Raw genomic sequence first — 13143 nt, 5'->3', positions numbered from 1 at the left:
TCTGTCTCTCAAAAATAAAGCATTAAAAATTATTTTAAAACACAAATCACATTACTCTCCTGCTTGAAAACCCTCCAATGGTTTCCTATCACATTTATAACAAAGTCACATATCATGCTATGGCTGACCAGTGCACACCAGAGTGCAAGCATCTCTCCCCGTTCAGCTCTGGTTCGTGCCCCTCATTCACTCGGACAGGCGGCCTGCTCTTCCCAGAGCCTGCCAGGCACACTCCCACCTCAGGGCCTTTGCACTGGCTGTTCCCTCACTTCATTCAGATCTCTGCTTCGAGTCGCCTCTGCAGAGGCCTTCTCTCACCTAAAAAAATCAAAAATAAAACCAAAAGCAGCCCTGACTCGCAAATGCCACCACGCACTGTCCCCTTCCCTGCTTTACCTTTCTTCAAAGTATATATCAGCCTCGATATTACATATGCGTTGTCTCCTCCCCCTTCTAAGTTCCAAGACGGGAGAGACTGTGTCTGCCTTGTTCACAGCTCAGCCTGTGGAGCCACCCACAGGGACCCATGTGTCATTTCCTAACTCTAGTAAGGAATCCCAGATCTGCTCCCCCTCTCTGTCGGTAAGTCCCTTCTGCAATCTAGCTGAAATCACTCCTGCTACAATAAAGAATGAATTTCCCCTTAGTTCCCTGGGACCTCTGAGAGAGCAGCTGGGCGACGTTTTCCTATACTCTTTGTTGGTTGTCAGAGATTTGGAGATGGGCCCTCCTCATGGAATTTCCAGGTCAGGTTCTCAGGCAGAGGCGCACTGGCCAGATGCTTGGCAGGAGAGATTGCTCCTTTATTCGGCTCAGAGGATCTCAGCGGGCCCTGCAGAACTGCCAGCTCCCTAGGACTGTGTCCATCAGGTGATGGGGGACCAGGCGCGAGGTGTGGTGGACACAGTTGTGGCAGCTAATAAAGATGGATGAGGGGAGAGATGAACACTTGTGACCTTGACCTCCTTGCTCCCACCTCCCCCTTCTTAATTCATCCATCCGTTTGTTCAGCCTTTCAGGGCAAAAGTCAAGAGCACCAGCTATGTGCCGGACACCCAGCTCTTATCTTCTCTAATGTCATTTTCCCTCTCTGTAAAATGGGTGCCCTCTTTCATGGTCATTGTGAAGATCTAAATGAGCTAATGCACAGAAGGCCCTTAGCATCACCCTTGGCTCCCTGTAAATACTCAATAAATAAACATGTCGTTTTTCAGTGTAACCAGCACTGAGAGATGCCAGCTCTGGGCCAGGCTCTCAAGGGTCCAGTGGAAAAGGCTGATATATAACATACACTTCAAGTAACTGAGTGCAGTGCTTAAGGGCAAGGCGGGGCTGGGAGCTTGTGGTCCATATGCCTTAATGTCTTCTCCCTTCCCCTGGACCTGGAGAACTTGTAAATGGGGTGACTTCTGCCGTTTTGCTTTGTCTCTTCCTTCAAACTCGGGGCTGGACCATGTCTCTTCCGTATGTTTCTTTTTTTTTTTTTTTTTTTTTTTTTTTTTATAATCCCTTTTTTTTTTTTTTTCTGAAATTTATTGACAAATTGGTTTCCACTTCCGTATGTTTCAAATGTTGGCGCTATCCACCCTTTACTCTGCACGGTAACACAATACAACAGGCACTTCACATGCATTAATCTCAGTTCATCATCGAACACAGATTTTGTTAATACCCCCATTGTACAGATCAGGAGGCTGAGCCTTCAGGAGGTTAAGCAACTTGGTCAAGGTCATTCAGCCAATAGACGGCGAAATGAGGATTTGTCTAGCGGCCCACATCAGGGTTATGGAGAGAAGGCAGTGTTAGTTCGGGTAGACCCTGAGCCCAAACCCAGCTTTTTTTTACTCATTCACTAGCTGTATGACCCTGGGTAAGTCTCTGGAGCTCTCTGGCCTCGGTTTCCCTATCCCTATAAAAGGAAGAGCAACTCTAGGGGCACCCGGGTGGCTCAGTCTGTTACTTGACAGACTCTTGATTTCGGCTCAGGTCCTGATCTCACGGTTCATGAGTTTGAGCCCCTTGTCAGGCCCTGCACTGACAGTGTAGAGCCTGCTTGGGCTTGTCTCTCTCTTTCTCTCTCTCTCTGCCCCTCCCCCCCTCGTTCTCTCTAAATAAATAAATAAATAAAGACTTGGGGCACCTGGGTGACTCAGTTGGTTGAACCGACTGACTTCGTCTCAGGTCGTGATCTCACGGTTGGTGGGTTTGAGCCCCACGTTGGGCTCGCTGCTGTCAGTGTGGAGCCCACTTCGGGTCTTCTGTCTCCCTCTCTCTCTTCCTGTCCCCCGCTCACACTCTTACTCTCAAAAATATTTTTTTTCCACTGCATTTATTGCTAATATAAAAAAAAATGTTAAAAAGGAAAAAAAAATCGTTCTCAGTTCCCCAACGGCTCTCATCCTTCCCTTTTGGCCACACAACCCCTGACCCATTTCCTCAGGGCCAGTTCAAAACTCACTGCCGCTTTCACAGGAAACAACCAGTGCCAGGGATGCGGGGAAGAAGGTTAGACGAAGGCGACAGTATCGTCCAGGTTCCACCCAAAGGTAGGCCGGGTGGAGATTCACAGAATTCAGACGAAAGGGCTGGTGGCCTCACAATGACATAGTCTAGCTAAAGTGGGCTGGAGAGGAGATAGGGTTGCCCATCAGAAGCTTCAGAGGACATCTCATGGGCTTGTGTCAAACCCGGAGAAACCGACACCAGGATGGGGAGACCAGGGAGGCAGTCTTGCAGAAAGGTTCACCATTCTCCCACCGTTGGGAGGTGTGGAAAGTCTAGAGGGCACCGAGTCTCACTCGTTTGGGCAGAAAAACTTACTCTAGTGTGGGGAAGCCACAAAGATGCCACGGACACTGAGAGAGGCTGCGTACGAAGGGATGCACAGTTTCACAAAGCACAGTGATCACAGACCAGAGAGGTGGGGATCGTGCTACTGACGCAGAAACTACAAAATCCAAAAGCAGGGAGAGTGCCCTTTCAGGAAGTAACTCTACACGGGTCATCCATACTTGACCCCAGGTCGACCTGGTGAGTTTCACGGAGTAACTGGCAACTTTGAGGGTAAGGTTTGTCACATAAAAAGGACTTAAGCAGCCAGAAGGCAATGGTAGGAAACTGCTCCAGAGCTTTCTGGAATCGAGGGCAGTACAGGGGGCTGGGTGGGCAGGTGCACAAGAAATAGCACCAAAGAGGTTTCCTGTTCAGCAGTCCGCTGGTGAGGGGGAAGAGGATCCAGGAGGCAGTTGAGGGGGGCAAAGATGGGGTTCTGAAGGCGAGTCACTGGAGGCTGGATCAGAAGAAAGACGACCTCTGGGCCCCAGTGATGAAACACAACTCTGGACCCCAAATGGGGAGGTGGCGGACGGGGGTGGGTGTCACTGACTGAGGGTGGTGGGTGGAACAGCCTCCCGTAGCCATCCCAGGGTCACAGGGAAATATATGGCCGCTAGGTCACAGACGGCTCCTTCCAGCCCAGATGGGAAGGCACAGTCTCACAGAGGAGGTCCATTGACGCCTGGGCGGTAGAAGGCACAGAGGTCCTCATATCGACAGTGACCCTTTGTGGCAAAGTGTCAGGACGGTTGGATTTGTCTTCCATAACTTGGGGGCCATCCTTGGGTGGGCAGGTATTTTTGATAAGAGACCAACTTTTGAGCCTTCGAGGATTTCTCTGCTCTTTGTGAAAGCCTCCCCTGGAAGGACCCCCATGGCCTGGTCCAGGAAAAGGAGGTCCAGTATTGGCCCCCCACCAACCACGACCATATGGGCCACATCTGGGGCCTAGGCCCCCCCGAATTGGGCATCTGCCCCGGGGAGGAGGTGGGAGACTCAGCAGTGGTGGAATCATTGGTCCCCTTGAGCCTGGAGGACCTCTGTGAAGAGAGTCTTCATTCCTTTCTGTCTGGCTCCTTTCGCTCAACATCGTGTTTGAGATTCATCCTGGGTGCCTGTAGCAGGAGTTCGTCCATTTTCATTGCAGTGTGGTATTCCATCGCATGCACACGCAACAACTTAATTTATCCATTCTACTGATGGTGGACATGTGGGTGGATCCCAGTGTGGGGCTGACTTGGGGCCACCAGGCTTTCCATTGGCCATGGGGGGAGGGCCCAGAAGGCTGGGTGGTCCTATGGGACTCCCATCCTCCTCGTCTCCAGTCTCTTCCCGCGGGGGCTGCTGCGGTGGCGGCGGCTGCTGCTGACTCTGCCTCTTTCCTTTCGGCATCGTGGTTGAGGCAATGGCTACAGCGGGATTTGGAGGGCAGTGAGGAAGGGCAAAAATAAATTTTAAAAAATGAAAAAAAACACATAAAAATTTTTTAAAAAAGGAACAGAAACACTATGTATGTAGAATGTCTAGAATAGGACCTGGCATACAGTAGATGCTCAATAAAAGGTGATCCCTCTTCCCTTTCTTCTCTCCTTCCTCTGGCAGGGACTCCAGGCTTGGGCATATGCCTGGCCAGGCTGACCTAGCTGTCTCAGAGACAGTATTTGCATTCTTTCTTCCCATTCTGATAAGGCCTAGAGGACTCTTGGGAGCCCTCCACCCCCATCCCCAAATTCTCCATTCCCAGGGAGCCTCAGTCTGCTGGGGGTGGGAAGAGGGGAGATAAGAGGATAGTCTTCAGTTTGATGGAGACACAGGGCATTCAGAGAGGCGAGATACCAGCCCCAGGCCTGACGCTGGATGAGAAACCACAGCATTGTGCCGCCTCATTGTACAGGGTGTGCGGCCGGGGGTGTGGACACAGAAGGTAGAAATGTGGGTGCTCGGGCACGGAGGGTGTCTGGGGCTCTGTCCCATGTTAAGTGAGCTGGGGCCACTCGCCCTTTGGAAGGGGGAGGGTGTCATGTGTAGCAGTTGGAGAAGTTGGCATAGTCCAGCTAGACTTGGTGAAGTGACAGCCCAGTAGGTAGCTGAAGCTGTACATAGTAGGACAAACAGGAATTGGCCCCTGAGGGCCTGAGGCCACCCAGAGTTGGCACACACTCTTCCGCCCACCACCTACTGACACCCTCTCGAGCACCGAGCGCTCCTGGCCCCCCGAGGGCCTCAGGTCTCACGGGCTGCAGGAGAGTAGGCTCCCCCACCCCAACAGGGTTCCCATACTCAGGAAATAAGTATGCCCTCCCCCATCAGTGCAGAAGGGACTGTGGCTAGACTGCAGAGACCCCTGGAACCATAAGGGTCTGTGTCCATCAATGCCCCCTACCTCAACTCTTGGGAGAGGGCTGCTGAAAAGGGGAAGGAAGTCCTGCCCAGAGGCAGAGGGATGGTCAAGTTGGCCTGACCCTTATCTGGAAGCCCCAGAGCTCAGGCAGGATTCTGCACTGGGACTGGCTTCTCTTTGGTGTCATTGACTTGGAGTCAACAGCGGACGTTGGCTCCCAGGGCCACGGTCACCAGCATAGCCCATACGTCAGGACTGCTGGTGGCTGAAATGGAGGTGATGGCCTGCCGTGGGAGGAGGCAGGGGAGAGCACGAGCCTGGACTCCCAGGGATGCCCCTGAAATCCTTGGACTACAGACTCAGGGCTAAGGGGGCTCTCCGGACAACCTCAGGGTCACACACCGTCCCCACCACCATACTCGCTCACCTCTGAGACAACCTCGTTGCACCATGTAAAAGAGTCTGGCCCCCTCTGAAGTACCCCTGCTCCCTCAAATAATCGAGCTTCTCCCAGGAGACTTTAGCCTCCTCTGTAATATTCCTCTGAGATACTCCAAATCTTCTTCACTCCCCATAATCTTCTCACACCTTGTGAAATAACCCAGCCCTCAGTGAAGTCCTGTAACCCCCACTGTACCAGAGTCCATCATCTCTGAAGTACTCCAGACCCTGCTGTGAGGCTCCAGCTCAACTTTAAAATTTGTCAATGTTTATTTTTTATTTTTGAGAGAGAGAGAGAGAGAGAGAGAGAGAGAGAGGCACAGCGTGGGAGCAGGGGAGGGGCGGAGAGAGAGGGAGACACAGAATCAAGAAGCAGGCTCCAGGCTCTGAGCTGTCAGCACAGAATCCAACACAGGGCTCGAACTCATGAGCAGTGAGATCATGACCTGAGCTGAAGTCGGGATGCTTAACCGACTGAGCCATCCAGGCGCCCCAACTCCAGCTCAACTTTAAAATGTGTGCCCCAACTGTCATACCCCAGTCCCCCTGAAACATACCAACACGCCTAATACTCTGCACCTCACTTTAGTACTCTAGTCCTCCCTCCCATTAGAGCTCTCCACCCCTAGTGAAAATCTTGCTGCCCCTTCAGGAACATTCCAGGCCTACTCTGAAACCCAGCACCTCCATAATGCTCTGTCCTGCCCTCAGGGACAGTGGTAGTACTTGACTCAGCTCCTGCTGGTTCTCACGTCCTCCGGGACTTCAGACGGCTCCTGGACATCAGTGAAGTCCAACATCAACACCTCTGGTGGGAGGAATCTGTGAGATGGCTCCACTGCCTTCCCCGTGGTGCTCCCAGCCAAGTACTGCCCTCCTCTAGAAACACTCCCCCCACCCCAGCATAAGAGCCCCACTAACCGGAAACATGGTAGTCCTCACAGAAGTTGGGAGCACCTAGGCCCTGGGGTGGCATACCCCTGACCTCCCACGTCAACTTGTCACGAGCCCCCTGGCTGGGTCAGCCGCCCAGAGGCAGTCCCACAGTCTCAGACAGCCCCGTACTGTACCAGTTTTCCCACTGTCCTGCTCTGGGACACCTGTCCTGTGGCTCCATGGATCTGCTGATAAATGGGCAGCTGAGCCAAGGCCAAGCTGTCTCTCTGTCCAAGGAGCATACTTCTGGGCCACCAAAGAGCAGAGTTGAGCCCCTGGATTGGGGGGGGGGGGCATACCCTCCCTGCTCTGTGTTTGTCCAAGTGCCACCCACCAGGTCGCCCTTATGTGACGGTGAGTATAGGCAGAGCCTGGCAAGTCCCTGACCACAGATGGCTGCATGGGAGGGGATCTCAATTATGGGTTCTGTAAGCAGAAGGTACTAAGTTCCAAACCCAGCTCTTCTGTGTTACTTTTGCCAAATCGCTTTACTTCTCTGAGCTGCAGTGGCTTTACCCTTGCAGCAGAGAAAACCATTATCTTGCCCCTTCCCATTTGGCTTCAAGGCTCAAGCGAGATAGTGGTTATAGAATGAATCTTTCTTTTAACAAACGTTTGAGCGCCTACTATGTGCCAGGCCTGCTTTAGACATAGAAAGTATTTATTATTTCTCCCTGCATCAATCACCTTATGAGAATGGAGGGACTAGGGTAAGGAGCGGTGGGAAAGCTTCTAAAACTGATCAGACCTCCCTCCCTGGCTCCTGATGGCTCTTTGTACCTCTGGTAAAGGTGCTTTCAAAGCCATCATTTCTTTTACTCCACATCCTGGAAGATAGCTATTACTGTTCTGGTTTTGATTGATGTAGAAACTAAAGCCTAGAATTGTTAAATCACTTGCCTAAGACAACACAGTTAGTAACTTGTGGGGCCTGAATGACCCACGCTGCCTTTGACATGGAAGGAGGTCAGAGGATCACCACACACCCCACAGCCACCCCTGGCTCCTGTGCTGTGCAGAGATGAGTCGGGTCCCTTCCTGGGGGTCCTGGCAGAGGGGCTTCAGCCAGTACCCTCCCTGTCCTCCAGGAGTCCCCAGTTATATACAGGCCAAGAGGACCAGGCAGACTTCAAGCAAGACATCTGGAGATTGAACAGCCCTCATTGGACGTCTTGTCCCACCCTATCCTTGTACAGATCAGGAAACAGAAGGCCAGAGACAGGCACTTTCTCAAGGTCATACAGTGGGTCAGAGGTCCTGCCTCTTAACTAGGTGAAGACGTGCCTGCCCATAAAAGGCCAAGCATGTGAAACGCCCCCTACGGTGCAGACAAGAAATGCTCAAGGTTCAGAGAAGGGAGAAAATACCACCTGCCTAGAAGACTGAGCATGGGCAAAAAAAAAAAAAAAAAAAAGAAAAAGAGGAGAGAGGCCACCACATGGGGAGCACCATGGAGCAAAGGCTTGGTGGTGAGACTGGTTGTGCATCCCCGTGGAGGCCCACCCCCTGCCCACATGTGGATTTCCTCCACCTGCTCACTCTGGCGCCTCCTGAGACCAACGATTCTGCTGCTGAGCTGTCCTGACCGTTCTTCCTCTGCTCTTGAGCTGAAACTCTGCCTGTCTGCCTGAGCTTCCACCCACCAGTCAGAGTTCTGCTTGCTGTCTGGGGCCCACAGAATGGGTGTCATCCCTGGCCCCAGAGCCATTGAGCGGGGGGCTCTATTAGAAGTTTCTCCTGTGGGCAGTCTCCTATTCATCTTTCAGAACCCACTCGGACACTCCCTCCTCTGTGAGGTCATCCCCGTCCCTCAAGCGAAAGTGATTCCTTCTTTCATTCCTGTTTGCCACCAGCGTCTATCAAGCACCTACTAGGTGCCAGGCACTTGCAAGGTGCTGGGTAGACTTAGAGACAAAACTCCTGCCCTACTGGAGCTGGAAATCTAGGAGAGAAAGAGAAAAACATATCAACCACTACTGGCTTTAGCGGGGTTTTCTCCAAAAATATCTAACCAAGGTTCACACACTATATTTGGTAGTGATGTCTCTTTGGTCTCTTTCAGTATAGAACAGTCACCCCCCCATCCTGCCCCCCTTTTTTTTAATGGCAGCAACTTTTTAAAGTGACCAGTCCAGTGTTCTCATAGGATGTTTCACACTGTAGATGAGTTTGAAGTTCCCCTCATAACGCTGTTTACCTTAGTCCTCTAAGCTCTGTGTATCTTGTACCTAGAAGTCAGGTCGAGAGCAGGGATTGGCAAACTTTCTATAAAGCCAAGTAAATATTTTTGGCTTTGTAGATCATACAGCATCTGTTGCAACTATTCAACCCTCATTGTAATGTGAAAGCAGCCACGCACAATACGAAAGCCCCTGGAGCATGGCTGTGCTTCAATACAACTTTATTTATGGACACTGAAATTTGGATTTACCCTAATTATCATATGTCAAGCAGTATTATTCTCCCTTCGATTTTTCGAACCACTTAAACATGCAAAAGTCATTCTCAGCTCAGGGGATGCACAAAAACAGGCAGAGGTCATATATGACCAATAGCTTGCTGACCCCTTGATTGCTTTTAGGTTAAGCTTCCGTAGCAAGAATTATTCACAGTGATGACGCATCCTTAATAGTCATCACCCAAGGAGTCACATGGTGCCAGCTTACTTTAGTTACGAGGTGTCTACCAGACTTCTCCATTAAAAAGGAGAAATCCCTTTTGCAAATCACAGATCGGCTGTGCCGTGCTCCTTCCCAGCACCGTGTTAACTGTCTGTCCCTTAAAACCTTTCACCGGGCACTTTTGGCATCTACAATGCACTGGATTGTGTCCCCCTTCCCCCCAGTTCACACGTAGCAGCCTTAATCCCTGTATTTGACTGTATTTGAAGATAGGGCCCTTCTGGAAGTAATTAAAAGTTAAATGAGGTAATAAGGGTGGGGCTGGAATCCGAGCAGACACCGAAGAGTTCACCTTCTCTCTGTCCTGTGAGAATGTACCTGGAAGGTGGCTGTCTGCAAGCCAGGAAGAGAGCCCTCACCAGAAGCCAATCCCACCAGACCTTGATCTGGGACCTTCAGCCTACCAAACTGTGAGAGATAGGTTGTTGTTTGAGCCACCCTGCATTTTGTGACGACTGCCCAAGCTGACTCACACATCACTGATGATTCTTTTGCCTAAATTGATTATCTAATTGAGGCTGCAAAATGGGTTTTTTCTAGTTCTCACATCCCTTCTAGTGTATTAGTTGGCACTTTTTTTCTGCAAAGAAAAGCTTTCCCTCATCCGCTAGGAATGAACTGCAGATCCTCCTAAGAAAGCAGGATAAATGCTTAATTCTCTGAGGGAAGATATTTGTTTTGTTTTGTTTTTTTCTTTTTAAATGGGAAATTCTAGAACCTATTTGTGTGCTGCAAGGATAATTCTGTGCGGAGGGAGAGATAGATGATGCTTGAGAAGGGGTTATGGAAGGTGGGAGGCATGCAAAAGGTGAGGGCATTTAGAGTACAAGTGAGGAGGGAAGAGGGGGGAAGGTGAAAAACAGAAGAAAGGGCATGAACTGGTCCTCTGGGCAGATCTATAGGGCCAGCTTATTAGGAAATGCACTGGATGGTTGCTGGGGCTGGCTCATGTCCTTTTGAGCCTGGGAGTTGTGACCCTGCCTGCATAGCAGGTGGTTGTCTCCTCTGTACCCAGAGAAGGTGGGTGGTTGGATTGCTGCAGGCTTGGGGACTTCTGGGCAAGTACACTGGAAGGGAAGGGAGGCAAAGCAGAGCACGGTCTTTGCCAAGAAGGATATTGGGACTGACAACAGACACTATCTAGGCTGCTTGAAGGCAGCAGTGAGAACAGGAGGAGAGTGACGGCTAGATGGGAAATGGATGGCAGGTCTCAGCAGGCTTGCTGGACTTTGATTTTTGGTTTTGCTCGGAGTTTGCAGAAATGTTTTAAAGGAAAATGTGAGGGGGGGGGTTAGAAGGATAGTGGGGGGTTTCAACAGGCCTCTCCTATGGCCTCTGGCCTCTCTGCCCCTGTGCCCACCAGCCTCCTGTGCCACATAGAGGTCAAGGACTGGAGCCTGATTCCTATTTGAGACACCAGCACCCAGCCTGGCATAGGGTAGTCACAGGGAAGATCTGAGGTTTGATCGAATGGATGAGTGAATGATAGCAAACACTTTTATGGCACTTACTATGTGCCAACGGCTCATTGATTTTTCCCAAGACTCCTGTAAAGTGGGGTCTACTAGTATCCCCACTTTCCGGATGGTGAAACCAAAGCACGGAAAGGTAAAATAAGTTGTCCAAGGTCATAGAGCTGGGAAGAGGCAGAGTTGGTCCACAAACCAAGTAGTCTGGGCCACAGTCTGTGTCCCTACCACCAGATTATTCTAAATGGGTAAATGAGAGTCCTAGACTCTGTCCATCTGTCCCGAGTGATGCCAGGTATCTCTTGAGATCAGAGCCCTGATCTGGTCAAGAGAGATTCATAGGCAATAAACAATGAACTGAGACATAAACCATTTCAGATTGTGACAACTGCCATGAAGGAGACAAACTGGGTGTCAAGGGCAAGAATAAGGGGACCCTCCCTGAATGGGGTGGTCAGAGACGGCTCCTCTGAGGAGGGTACTTCAGGTAAAAGATGGAAAGGAGCCAGTACTGTGAAAAGCAAGAAGAGTGTCCTAGGAAGAGGGAACAAGATGTGAGAAGGCCCTGAAGCAAAAATTCAATGTATTCTGGCAACCGAGAAGGATTCCAGTGTAGCCGAGGAGGAAGATGGCCCAAGTGGGACTGGAGGGGTGGACAGGGACAAGGCACACAAAGCCTAGGGGGCCATGGCAAAGCATTTGAATTTTGTTATTCTTTGTTATTGTGGCATTTTATTTTATTCTTATTACTCCAAGCAAACTGGGAGGGAGGACACAGGAGAATTTTAAGCAAGGAACTTATGTGGTCCAATTGGTATTTTAAAAAAATTTTTTTAATGTTTATTTATTTTTGAGAGTGAGAGAGAGACAGAGTGGGGGGGGGGGGAGGGCAGAGAGAGAGGGAGACACAGAATCCAGAGCAGGCTCCAGGCTCTGCCAGGCTCTGAGCTCTCAGCACAGAGCCCGATGAGGGGCTTGAACTCACGGACCGTGAGATCATGACGTGAACTGAAGATGGACGACCAACTGACTGAGCCACCCAGGTGCCCCTCCAATTTGTATTTTAAAGCATAAACAGGGGACCTGGCTGGCTCAGTCAGTAGAGCACAGGACTCTTGATCTCAGGGTTGTGAGTTCGAGCCCCATGTTGGGTGTAGGGATTACTTAAATAAATAGACATTTATATTTAATTTTTTTAATATTTATTTTTGAGACAATGCGAGAGACAGAGTGCAAGCAGCAGAGGGGCAGACAGAGGGAGACACAGAATCTGAAGTGGGCTCCAGGCTCTGAGCGGTCAGCCCAGAGCCTGATGCGGCGCTCAAACTCACGAACCGTGAGATCATCACTTGAGCCGAAGTCGGACGCTTCACCGACTGAGCCACTCAGGGGCCCCTAAGTAAATAGACATTTAAAACACATAAAAGCATAAGCAGTTTTGCTCTTCTATTCATTTGCTTATTCAGTCATTGATTCCTGAATTTTTCATTCATTCTTTAATTCCTACCTTCACTTATTTATTTTTCCATTGGGCTTTCATTTGTTCACCTGTTAATTCCTTTGTTCCTTGATGGATTCATGCATTCCTGTGCCCGGAGCACATGTTACCCTGTGCTAGAACTACTCTAGGTGCTGGGACCATTGATAAGAGTCAGACACTTGCCCTTGGTAGCAGGTGCCGCCAGTGGGGGTGGCAGTCAGAGAAGGCCTCCTGAGGAGCCAGAACTGGACGGATGACAGAGGGAGCCTGATAGATTGGGAATCCCTTAGGGACAGGGACCAGTCTCATTAATCTCTGCGTTCCCTAAGCCTGGTACCTGACAGGCAATAACTAATATTTGTTTGTTTGTTTGTTTGTTTGTTTGTTTGTTAAGCAAATATGTGGACCAATAGCCAGTTAGGTAGCGTTTGCTGTTGGCTGTGAAGCTGCCCAGCCAACGTGAGACCACCGTTCCCAAGTCCCTGTGTCTCTGCCTCTTCCAGTTTCTTCCTTCCCATCGCTGCTTTCCCTTTGCTAAGAGAAAAGCATTCTTACCTACATCCCACAATCACACTGGGACGTACCTGAGCGTGTGTGCACAAGCACACTCTCACACACATACACCCACATCATTCACACACATCCCTGCTCGTACATAGAAACACATGTGCCTGCAAAACATGTCCCAGTTGTTGATTCCAACATTGCAGTCATCGATTTCATTGCCTATAATCACTCACCCAAGCACACGCACGCACACGCACGCACACGCGCACGCACACACACACACACACACCTGGGCTCACACACCCTCCCTGCCTTCCCACCATATCCTGAACACACCTACTTCACCAAATGGCCCTCCCACACACATCTCCTCCCCAGAGGAGGAGGGGTTTTCCTGGTCCTTGGTTTAAGGCTGAAGAAGTTAACAGTGGAGGGAGGGAGGATTGAACCTCT

The 13143-nt window shown here is 50.4% G+C and overlaps 1 pseudogene; it reads right to left on the bottom strand.

The window, feature by feature from the left end:
• Positions 1 to 2382: 2382 nt before the first annotated feature.
• Positions 2383 to 4227, bottom strand: LOC122479562 (annotated as a pseudogene).
• Positions 4228 to 13143: the final 8916 nt, after the last annotated feature.

This window comes from Prionailurus bengalensis, chromosome C1 (assembly GCF_016509475.1).
Source record: "Prionailurus bengalensis isolate Pbe53 chromosome C1, Fcat_Pben_1.1_paternal_pri, whole genome shotgun sequence".
Lineage (NCBI taxonomy): Eukaryota > Metazoa > Chordata > Mammalia > Carnivora > Felidae > Prionailurus > Prionailurus bengalensis.
Note: the sequence above shows the minus strand (reverse complement) of the source record. Positions and strands in the feature narration are given on the sequence as shown.